Source organism: Cupressus sempervirens, chromosome 2 (genome assembly GCF_028749045.1).
Source record: "Cupressus sempervirens isolate cs-2001-9-10 chromosome 2, ASM2874904v1, whole genome shotgun sequence".
In the NCBI taxonomy this organism is placed as follows: Eukaryota; Viridiplantae; Streptophyta; class Pinopsida; order Cupressales; family Cupressaceae; genus Cupressus; species Cupressus sempervirens.
Genome location: NC_143119.1, coordinates 43,591,689 through 43,604,204, shown reverse-complemented (window position 1 = coordinate 43,604,204; position 12,516 = coordinate 43,591,689).

The following is a 12,516-nucleotide window of genomic DNA, read 5'->3' as shown; positions in this document are numbered from 1 at the left end:
AACATTCTAGGCTCGTCGTGGTCGAAATAGTAGTGTAACTGGGGTTCACTTCACCATCCAAAGTTAGCAGTGCTAAGAAAATGATGTCATGATGAATGGTTCGAAAGTTGTGCACTAGTGTACCAATTCACTAAGGAATAGTGTGAGGTTTGGCATTGACCAAGATCGATGTGTCAATTTCAAACAAAATTGAATGTGCGAGAATTAAGAGAGGTTATTGTGGACATTGATATCATGGTTCTTTAGCATATGACAATTATGAGATACAAGTGTCAAAAGATCACAACCCAAACATGCTTAGGGCACCTAGCAGTAACTCTAGTATGGGGTACTCACAAACATTCTAAGCTCTCCGATGAAGTAGAAGTGATTGCAATGGTATTAGTTGCAAATACTATAATAATAATAATAATAACTAAAGGAAAACTTAGATTTTAAATGAAGCTTTTTGTATTAAAAAATAATAGAAATCTAATTGTGAGTTTATGGTATGATTTTTAATAAAATATTTGAATTTGTTTCTATATGTTTTAGCACATCTGTTATCTATTTATTCAAAGTGCTTTAAATTTCTATTTTAAGACTTTAATTATTGTACATAGATTTTAGAATAGAAAATTATACATTATAATAATACAATGAATAATTTGATCTTTCATACTTTTCTAGAACTATTATAAATGTTTTAATTAATTGTAAGTAAATACATTGAAATACACACACACAATGTTTAGTCTAGTTATTTATTACAATTCTTACTTAAGTGCTATTTAATTAGTGATATTGTGAAAAGAAAAGAAAAATGATTCCACTTATATTATATGTATTATAACGTGTGATTCTATGAGTTAATGTGTGGGTTATACAAATAGACACTTCTTAAACATGTTTCAAAAAATATTTTTAAAATGTTGCAATGACCTAGAATACTACTTTCTCACTTGAAAAATACATAGAATATAATTTGAATATAATTTAAAAATATTCTAAAACTAAACATTAATATATTTCATTCATATAATAAATATATAATAAAATTACAATCTAGTTAGAACTAATAACACTTGTTTCTTAGTTACATTATTTCAAGACTAATATTTGGTTTGAATTCTATTTTAAGGACTTTTTGAATCCCAATTCTTCCAATTGCTGAAGAGGGATTATTTTTCAGTGGGAAAATCGAACAGATTTTTAAACTTTTGTTGTTGAATAGACATGAAAACCACAAACAAATCATAATGCAATTATTCGTCAATAATTATTTCTGCATCCAGGATCGATGAATAGATTTTGAGTCCAAAATTAAACTTAAAATGCCACAGAACGAAATGCTTAAATTTGGCTAGATAGGTGTTGTAAAAATGTATACCTAAAGGTCATATCACCTGGATTAGAAAAGATAGTTCAAAATAGAAACCACAAAATTTAACAGCAGATATCTGGTGTTTGATTAATTTTTCCTAACAACACTTCTGTAAAAAATCAACTTGCAACAGAACATTTCCCACCCGCTGTGAAAAATGTGTTATCTTTGTGAAAGAGAAAAGGAAACTTGGAAACATAAAATTACTATAAGAGATACATTCTACAGAAAACATGGATTTCAAAAAAAGAACAAACCTTTGCTAAAGCATCACATTGCAATATGAAAAAGATCAGGAAACAACTTTCAAACAAGGTAATGGAATGTGCATTGAAATGGTTCAGCTGCATCAGCAGGAAGCACACTTTTAAAGAATTTGAGGAGGACCTTTAGGCAGAGGAAGAAAACAACATGCAAAATGCAGAGCAAGAACCGGAGAAAAAGGCAAGAACAGAGGATATACATGATTATGGCAGATTTCAATCTGTAGAGGTTAGTGGCTTCTGCTCAAAACAGAGTTCAACCCCTAGAATATACCCCATATGTCACAAATTCTCCTAAGCAAGCTTGTTATCTAATTGTGAACTACTATAGTATATATCTTACTCAGAATACTTTCATATTAAGTAGTAAGCCAGGGTTTAACTTTAGAGATTATTTTTGGGTTAAATGTGTTTGGGTTGAAATTGAATTGAATGATCTCTTGCAAAGATCTAATGTTCTTTTCTGTTCACATTTTCTAAATGCAATACGTACTAAATGTATTGTTCATCTTTATAAGAGAATGAACACTAAATGTATGATACATAGATTTAAAAATATGTAAGAAATCCTACTTAGGAGTATCTAGTTTAGTTTCAAAATTGATGAAAGTTGAATCAGTTCTGTTCTATTATTCCATGAATATTTTAATTGTGCTTGCAAGACATGGATGATGGAACATTAGTAAGCACTCCAGAATCATAGTGGTCACCCATACAGTTTCCAATTACAGGTGGACGGCAGGTGAGAAACTCTGTTTGACAACATTTTTCTCCTAAGATTTTGGTTTTTGAGATAAATTGTTGGTTTTTGACATGATATGATTTGCACTGTAGTTGTTGAAAAGGAGTAATTGCTCTTATATGCCATTGAGGATGACCAGACAAAGGACAAGCTTTGATTCCCCATTGGGTAATTTTAGTCCATTTCAATCAGCTGCTTAACAATTCAATCAAATAAATGCTTAATTCTTTATATTTAATAAACTTAGGTTTGAACCTATAGCTCTAGTTTTAAAAGAGAGGTCATAAATTGAAATCTTACGAGTAGTAGATATTACTATAAGTCATCTATAAATCTATATACAAATTTCTCGATATTATTGATTATAAAAGAATCTCAATCTTTTTTCTTTTTTTTGATTGCAATTATTAAGAAACCAATGGAAACAGAGAAGCAAGGTGTTTCATTGGCATATGAACTCCTTGTACCACAAAAATCCAGAGAGATGGCTCATAAGATTCTAGAGCATTGTGCTGAACAATCTTCAGCTCAACTAAATAAAATGATGATTGTCAAACTTCACTAGGATCTTGAGAGCATTTGGCTTCGACAATCAAAGGTACATCTCCCTCAAGATTCTCGGGCATCTATCAATTTTTGAATCTAATTTTATGAGATAGTTTTGAAATATATATTGTGATTGTTCAATTGTAACTCTATTATAAACTACCAGAACTGCAGGTTCCCCGTCCTTGTAAAACCTAGTGGACTCTTTTTTTGGTTTTTTGTATGGATTTTTGGATCCCCTCAAAACCTATTTTTACTGTAATTCAAAAATCTATTATAAACTATTTAATAGTCCAATCAAAAGCCTAAAATCTACAAACAAAATATCAATTCCAATAAAATTCAAAATTAGGTACATTAATATAATATCCAAAATATACCTTCACACATTGTTAAGGTGGACTCTATTGTTTTCCAATCTTTCAAGACCTTGTAGATAATTGTATTGCTTCAACATCAAATACTAACAAAATGACATGAAAGAGAAGAATATTGTTTATTGATGAAGCAAACAAGATAGAAAAATCATAGTAGTCATAACAAATACACTGATAACATGTTGGCAATAATACTTAATGTGATTGATACAATTGTCAACGAAATCTAAAAAGAACCTCCATGTTACAACTAAAGGTCTCTTTAACAAGCAAGAAATTTTTGCATTGAACAGTGTATTTTATTTGTTTTCTAATAATTGCTTCTCATTTATTGCATAGAAAACACAATGCCAATATCAAGTTCAAATGACCATTCTCCATCAAATCTTGCAACACCTGCCTTGGCCATCAGTCATTGCAACATCTACTTTGGGCCTGGTGGAGCATCATCTGATGTCACTAATAATACTAAAAGTATTCCAATAGTCCCAAAAGGGATGGAAGGATTTCGATTGGATTTATCAGATTTATGTTGGATTCCAAAAAAGAAAGGTTTTTGAATGTGTTTATCAAAGGTATGTCAGATTGATATTGAACTATGTTAATTTTTTTTATTAGATAAGCAAGAATTTTGAAATAAGTTATGCTAATATTACAACTAACATGTTTTGTTAATATTTAGACTAACTTTTTCTATCTCTTTGTTAACCTTTGTGGAGTTTAAATAGGAATTTGATGACGAGGACCAGGTAAGCAATAATGCCACTAGAGGTTCACCCCTCTATTTTCTTGATGTAACTTCTTCAAACATTTTAGTTTCTTAGGAATAACTTAATCTAACCATTTTCTATTCCTTGTGGACTTGACTATAATAGGAGTCTGATGATGAAAACCAAGTAAGCAATTATGCTAGTAGAGGTTTAGCTCTCCATTGTCTTGACATTTCTACATTGGGTTGGCCTTTTTGAGGCATACCCTTTCACAAAATGGTCCTTTATCCAACTCCTCTAAATATTTTTTCATAGGGTCATCAAAACCAAGAATGATGTGCTCAAAATGTCTTGTTTAGAAGAGATAACTCTCCCTCCCATAGAAGGATGTGAATCCAACCTTTAAAAGAATTGACAGATCTTTTTTATTCAAATAAACTTGATTTCATGTCCTACACCTATCAGAAACATAACAAGCCATGGCACATTTATTTCAAAACCTAAAGAGCTCATATGTTTGATCTATTACATCATATTCCCCAACTTAGAGGATAATGTAATTAGATAAACAAGCACCTGCTTCATATACACATCAATATAGAATCATACAAAATCATTATTATCTACATTATGTATCATTAACAATTTGGCCAACAATACAAGAAATTCATATCCAAATCTTTTTGCCCCACTGTTTCATCTATAAACTAGGAAATCTTAACTTGTGTAGGACTCTATTATTTCTCTAAATCGAAGATTGTATGATACTTCTTAAGGAAAATGCTAGAATTACAAAAAAAACCAATACTAAATAAGAGAATACATATATAATATTCTTAGAGGGATAACATAGCGAAATAATCAGTCACAAGTACTAAGGTCTTGATAAATCTATGAAAAAACCAATACCAAATAAGGGAGTACATATATAATATTCTTGGAGGGATAACATAGAGAAATAAATCATTCACAAGTACCAAGGTCTCAATGAATCTATGTATATTTTCTCTTAGACCAAGCTCTAAAAACATCAATATTGAGTCTAAACTCTACACAATTTCCCTACTAGTTTTTAAGATTGGATGAAACTTTTTTCACAAGGAAATCAAGTACCTTCTACACCTAATAACTACACTCTACAACAATAATATAAGGACTACAATGTGTGGTTTGGACTTTTGATGATTCCTTGTACTATTCAACACTAGGCCCTAGCAATGACTCTAACATTGGTAAAGTGGAGATTAAAAGTTCTTAGAAGGTATAGGAAGACAAATATTTATTCACTATATTATTTGCACCCAAAATCAAGAGGAGCTCCTCACTCAAAACAATACTAGGACAAGTAGCATCTCCAAAATAGTAAACATCTTTACTAAAGAGAAAATAGGAATAAGATGCCCTTGATTTAGAGCCTATAATGGTTCATTGTGCACAACAAGTGAAAAATCTAAATCCTTGAAGGATATAATCCTCAAAATCATGCCAAATGAAATTCTAATCACCATCTTTCAATTCTTTCACATTCTCCTCTCACTCCATCTACCTCAAATGAACCTATGAATTCCCCAAAACTCTTTCACCTTCCTACTACTTCTAAACATAATCTAAAATATTTTTGTTAAAGTAAAATATATATCTTTTATCATTGAAGTTGATATTTTATATGAATATTCAACAAGGTTAGTTACTCAAAGTTTTAAAGCTCTCAAATGGCATGCTAATAATCCTAAATGATACAATTATGTTGAATATGGTAGGATCCCCTATAATGATCATGCATTTTAAATTATTTTTATAATATTTGTCACATTATTGAATAGTATACAAACATCAATATCTTTCAACCTTTCACTAACATATTTACCTGTTATTTTTATTTCATTTATATTGATGAATAATCTCAGCTATTCAAAGTCTCATAAAGAAATAAATTGATTGTTCTGAAAAAATTATTACAGTCTTAAATTTTAAATTTAAAGTTAAACTACCTGAATGAACCAAAAAAAAGGAAATAAAATGCCTAGTTTGAACCTCGCTTCTTGTTTCTATCTATAGGAAAATTTTCTAGAGTTTTCAAGCATTCATGTCTCAATCATTCTATAAGAATCCTAAGGTATTTTATCGGAAGTCTTCTCTAATATAGAAAGATTATCTCTCATGATGTCCAACAAGAGTTCTCAATCAAGAAAGAAGATCTTTTTTGTCACCTACATGCATGTATTCATTCATTCTTTAAGAAAAGACTGCATCAAGCATAACAACATTAAAGATATTGGAATGGTGGTCATAGATCCATGCATTTGTGGAAATGCATCTTGGATTCCATTCCATGATTCAACAACTAATATTAGGAGCCATACAACCTTTATATTTACATGCTTTCCTTTATGCAATCTCATTTTAATTTCAAGGTTGATTCCTAAATATGTGCTTGAGCAAGGCAAATCCTTTACAACTAAACCATCCCTATTTTTATGTGGATAGGAACATGCAATTAAGTTGTTTAAAATATGAAAAGTATGTGATCCAATGGATTGCACCTAAAAAATATAAACAAAAGTGCAAGATATACAGTGGGTGGGTATATTTTGTACCTAAGAATACAATGGCAAATGAATTCTATATGCTCCTAATCTACTTGAAACTAAAAGAACACATTCAATCTACGTTCTAATTGGTGATTCAAGGCACCACAAGTTACTAGCTAACTTATATTTGTTTGTTTTTGTTGAATCTTTTATATTGTCCTTAATTATTCTTTTATCAAGTACATTACTCAGCCATATTCTCTCAAATCCAACTCATATTAATCATAATCATAAAATATTACTACACTCGCTAAGTGCTTAAGTCCCACTTTAGCCTACTGGGTCATTTTCTTTTTTGATTATACATTAGGAAAGGGGAAGACAATACAGCCTCTACTTCACGTGTGTCACTTTTTAACTATGTATTTTGGTCAATCCTACTTATTTTGATATATCTCGTTTGAATTCATTTATCATTTCATGGTTATATGTTCTATTCATTATCTTCAATCTCATGCGTAATTATGTATTTTGAATCCATTTATGGTGGATAAATCTAATTAGTGTTGAGTGTTTGTCTACCCCTAAAATTTCATTCTTCCATTTAATAGATATACCTTTTCCATATTTCCTTCTACATTATTTTTATACATTTGAATCATACCTATAGCATTTTGATTAGAATAATTTATATAATTATGGCCCCATTGATCTTGATCCCTCTTTATTTCTTAGGAATCTTAATGGACCACACATGAATTCTAATGACATTACCATTATTATTGAGAATCCATCTCCCCACTCTTCTTGTGATGATGATGAAACCTTAAGAGTGTCTCATACCCAAGAGAAAAATATTTCCAAAGAAGGTTAAGAACATTCTAATTCAAATGTCATCACTTTAGTAGAAATGATGAGGAAGATACTTTAGAATGATGACCATTGTGTTGATTTCTTGCATACTATTTCACATATCACTAATCAAAATGGTACACACATTAAGGATTATCCTCATTATCTTGGTTTAATCCAACCTACTAGTAGTTTTGAGACTTATATGATTCCTACTTCATTATCTAGTGTTTCTACCTATATACGACCTCTCAGGGCTACATTTTCTTTGAATATTAATTCTACAAATGTCAATCTTTTAATTGTTGGTTCCTAGAATAGGATTTAATCATAAATGAAATTAAGTGACCCATTCATCTACTTAAAGAGACACCAATTCTTATTATCACTAGATAATTAGACTTGGACCAACTAACAAGGAAGACTCAACCCCTTCTACACTTTAGGCTCCACAACACCTAGTCATGTATTCATTTGATAATCTTGTATAATCTCTATCCCAAACTTATAGATGAAATCAAGCAATTAGATAAATCTAGTACTAGAATGAACATAATTAAGGAGATAATAAACAATGGCTAGTTATTCATTTATCTTTACTACTTAAAATGAAGCATGACATAAGGTATTACAAACTTATTCAATATACAAATTAAAAAATGAACCTCATTATTTCTTCAAATTTTTGTGAGAAATAATACGAAAGTGCCTATTTATTTGGTTCATTATAAATTTTACATTTATCTACACCTTATAATAAGAAGTTTCTAGTTAAACTTTTGGATCTAAGATAACACTACCTTACAAGTATATATATGACCAAGACTACTTATCAAAGTCCTTGAGTAAACCCAATGAATCTATCATTAGTATCTTATCACTATAATTAGTTCCTTGAATTAAATCATGAATACAAACAAATATATCATAATAATGTATTGATTTAATAAGATGCTTCATCAAATTAGAGAAAAATGCATAAGATTCAAACCCTTGAGATAAATAAGCCAGAAATATGTAATATCATTATGTTTAATGTTACTCTTGATATATAATGAGAGACATAATCAGACTCAATCAAAACTTTCAACATAATAACACTAAATACTTTTGTTTGCTCCATTGAATGTTTACAAAATTTCTAAGAACTCCATAAAATTTTGTTGGACTAACAAACTCAAAATAAAGTTCTATTAAAAAGATGTTGGCCCTTATCTCTTGACCTTGATTACCCTTATATAGAAATAAGGATAGTAAAAGAAGCTAAGGCCTAGAGGAGAAATATGTCACATTTTCATCTAACATACATATTCTTGCTACCAAAAAAATAAATTAGAAAGGACAAAATAGTAACTACTCACTTAGAACAAATTGACATAAAGGTCAATTTGTCTATCAACGACTCAACACTTAGTCAATTGGTTACATTGCTATGAGCTCTACAATTGCTACCAAGCTTATCATTCAATTTGCAATGTTAACCAAATGGTTTGGTTTCTCCTAAGATAAGTAGTTGGAATACAATGTTTACTAAGCATGTGAGTTAGTTTGCAATGTTTGTCAAGCTACATAGTGTTTATTGAGCTTCAGAGACAAACTTTAGGGAAAATTGAGTGTAGTAGAGACTACTGAGCCAGTCAATGGAAGTGAAGAAGATCATAGCATTAACTAAGCTCTATAGTGTTAACCAAGTACAATAGTTTCTACAGAGATCATATTGTTAACAAAGTGGATCTAGTGTTGACTGAGTCATGTAGTGTTGACCAAGTGATCCAGTTGCTACTAAGTTTCTTAGAGTTCATCGAGTCACATAGGGTTGACTGAGTTCAAGCTACCTAGAAGTGATTAGTATGGACCAAGCTTTAAAGTTCAACTGAATGCCAATGATTGTTGACCATTAAAAGTGTTTTTCATGTATCAGAACAACACCGAGTTTGTCTTTAGAACTCGATTTTTAATACTTGGGCAAACCTTGTGAATTATGATGAAATTAGTATTGTAGTTGACTCTAGTAAGTTATAAATTGGATTGGTATATATGTGATACATTGTATCATATCTAAAGAAGAGAAGTGAAGAGTGTATGATGAGAAAAAGTGCGAATTGAAGAAGGCTACAAGAAGTATAAGGGACGAAAAATATTTATCTATCACAGTCAGGTGATTATTATAATACAAGGAATCTCAACCAACAAATTAGAGTTATAGATTAGAGATCAACCACTGGTTCATCCTAATAGGTGCAGCAACCAAATCCTTTAATAGGGTAGACTTAACAGTCTTTGCTAAATCTCCTAACCGAGTCCATACTTCATTGTATGTTTGTAAATACTTTGACAAGGTGGATCTCATAGTCCTTATGGCTCCTAATAGGGTAGATCACTAGAAGAAGTCAATTGTAAGCCTTAATAGGTTAACTTTATACTACAATACTAAAGCTTACATAATTTATATTTCTAACAATTGGTATCAAAGCTAGTCAAGTTCTCACATAAAAAGTTTAACAAATTGAGAAAAGATTAGAGGCAATGGAGGTATACAGGCTAGATAAGGCTATTGACAATGAAAATTTGGATCTTGAATTGGCCATTAGGAAACTAAAGAAAGAAAAGGAGCAACTCTCTCAATCATTGGAAAGAAGGAAAGATCTTGTAGTACAAAAGAATGACAATGTCTATGTTGAAGAAATAATTGAAGATATATATCCAAAAATAAATTTAGATGAAGCTAATGAAGCAATCAAAGATCTATTAGAAAAGAATTCCAATCTTCAAGAAGAAGTTAGAAAGATGGAAAGAGTAAAAGAAATCCAATTAGTGAGATTATGTGAAGACATGAAAGAAAATGACAAAACTAAAGAAGAGATAGAAGGAAAGAACAATGAAATTCAACATCTATCCCTTTAGCAAGAAGACTTCATTGATCAACTCACTAATGCAAATGAAGAACTTATGAATATAAGGTCAAAAAATTAAATATTATAGAATGATCTCAACACTAAAAACAAAACCTATGAAAGAATAATGAAATCGCAAGAAAGCATGAATCAATTGAATGAATAAAGTCAATATAGACACAAAGAAAAAGTTGGAATAGGATACATAGAAGAAGGTGAATCATCTAATAAAGGAGCTCAAAAGAATCAAAGACCTACTTCTAATCATTGTGGTAAGATAGGTCATACATCAAATAAATGTTGGAATAATGGTAAAGCAAAATTTAATGGAAAGTGGTATAGGTAATAAGCAAAGTCATAGAGCAAGTGACTGTAAAGAAAAACCTAAGTTTGAAGGTAAATGTCATAATTGCAAGAAACGAGGACACAAATCTTTAGAATTTAAAACCAAGTAGTGGAACCCAATTAAACAAATTGTGAAAGCAATATTTGGATGAGATTGCAATACATGGTGCAGATGTCACTACTATGGTGAATTTGGGCACATTGGAGAAAATTGTGTCAAACATCATATGAGAAAAAGTGACACTACCAAGAGATGTTTTATCTATACAGAACTTGGACATCTTTCCAAGAACTATATGAACACAGGTAGAATTGAAGATGAAAAGAAAGCCAAAGCTAACGATATAAGAAAGAAAATGAGGAAACAATGGGTACTATGATTCAAAGGAAGTAATCTAACATCAGTTCTAGCCAGTAGAAAGACTGATCCAATCAACATTTGAGATGTACAGGGATCACCAAGCATGATGAAAAGTAGAAGACCTTACTAAGTAAGGTTGGGTCACAAGACCTTACCAAGAAAGGTCGGTTACATATTGTTGCAGACTCTAGTTGATAGTCCATACCGAGTGATGGTGACTCTACCAAGTTGTAGATATATCCTAAGTATTAAACACTAAATCAAGTGGAGAATAGTCTGTCACCAAGTGAGTATGAAGTACAAAACATTAATGGTTATTGAAAGGTGGAAATTTGTTAAAAGATTTTTTAAGTTTTCAAAAACCATACCGAGCATGGCATCATCGAGAAGAAAAGAAAAGAAAGGGTTTGAAATGTTGGTTCATGGAGTTGATTGCAACACACCAAACTTCAAGTTGAGTCCAATGATTAGAGAGGTGCTTGACCCAATTGGTGTACAATGACAAATTCTGCCTAAGGTATTACTCGTGCATACATCTATTCTTTTTATCATTGTCAATCCAAAAACTTGAAACCCTGTAAGTGAATGAAGCATTCAGTGAATTATGTGTGGATGATGCATTGAAACCCAAACATCAACATTTGGAAACCAAGGGCTTGACTCATATCTCTCATATGCCAAGAGGCTTCTAGGTCAAATAGATGAGATATATTTTGAACCATGTACATAATGGGCAGTTATGGTTGGAGCGACATATTCAAATAACTAGGAAAATGATTCATAAAATCACTGGAATCCCAATGCTTAACAATGAAAAGACAACTAAAACCCTAGGTCAGGTAGAACCAGAAAAGAGAACTCTTTCCATGTGGGATGGAAGAGGAATAAAGATTAGCAGTGTAACTGACATGGAACTAAAATTTGTCATCCATACCATTACACAAAAAATTTATAGTTCAAGAAGATTAAATAATGGATCATGTAAAGTTGTCGATCTCACTTACAAGGTTGTAAAGAATAATGTATCCTTCAACCTTGCTGAGTTTTTGTTGAATCAATTCAACAAGAATATGGAGAGCATCAAAGGATCAAAGAATAATCCATTTGAGTTTGGATCTCTTATAACATGTTTATTCTTTTTTACTTGGAAATCTTCCAAAGGTAAAGTAGTAAGGAGGAAAGATATTCCTATTTTGTATTAGATTAATGAGTATATAGTAGAGATGGGTGAAAAAAGTTTAATTATCATGGATAACTACTTTGAAAAATTTAAGGAGAAGATGAATAATAGATATAGGATCCCAAGAAACTTGTTGAAGATTATTAGGATGATATATGTTTCATCATGGACTATGACAAAGTATACATTCAAGTAGTCAAACCTAGAGTGGCATTGGTTAAACCTCTAGAATATGAGGTTAACATTGATGACACCAAGGATATCAAGGAGAAGTTATCCAAGATAGATGAAGACATGAAGGCAAGTGCACATCATCTATCATCTGGACCAAGCCATAGCTCTACACATTATA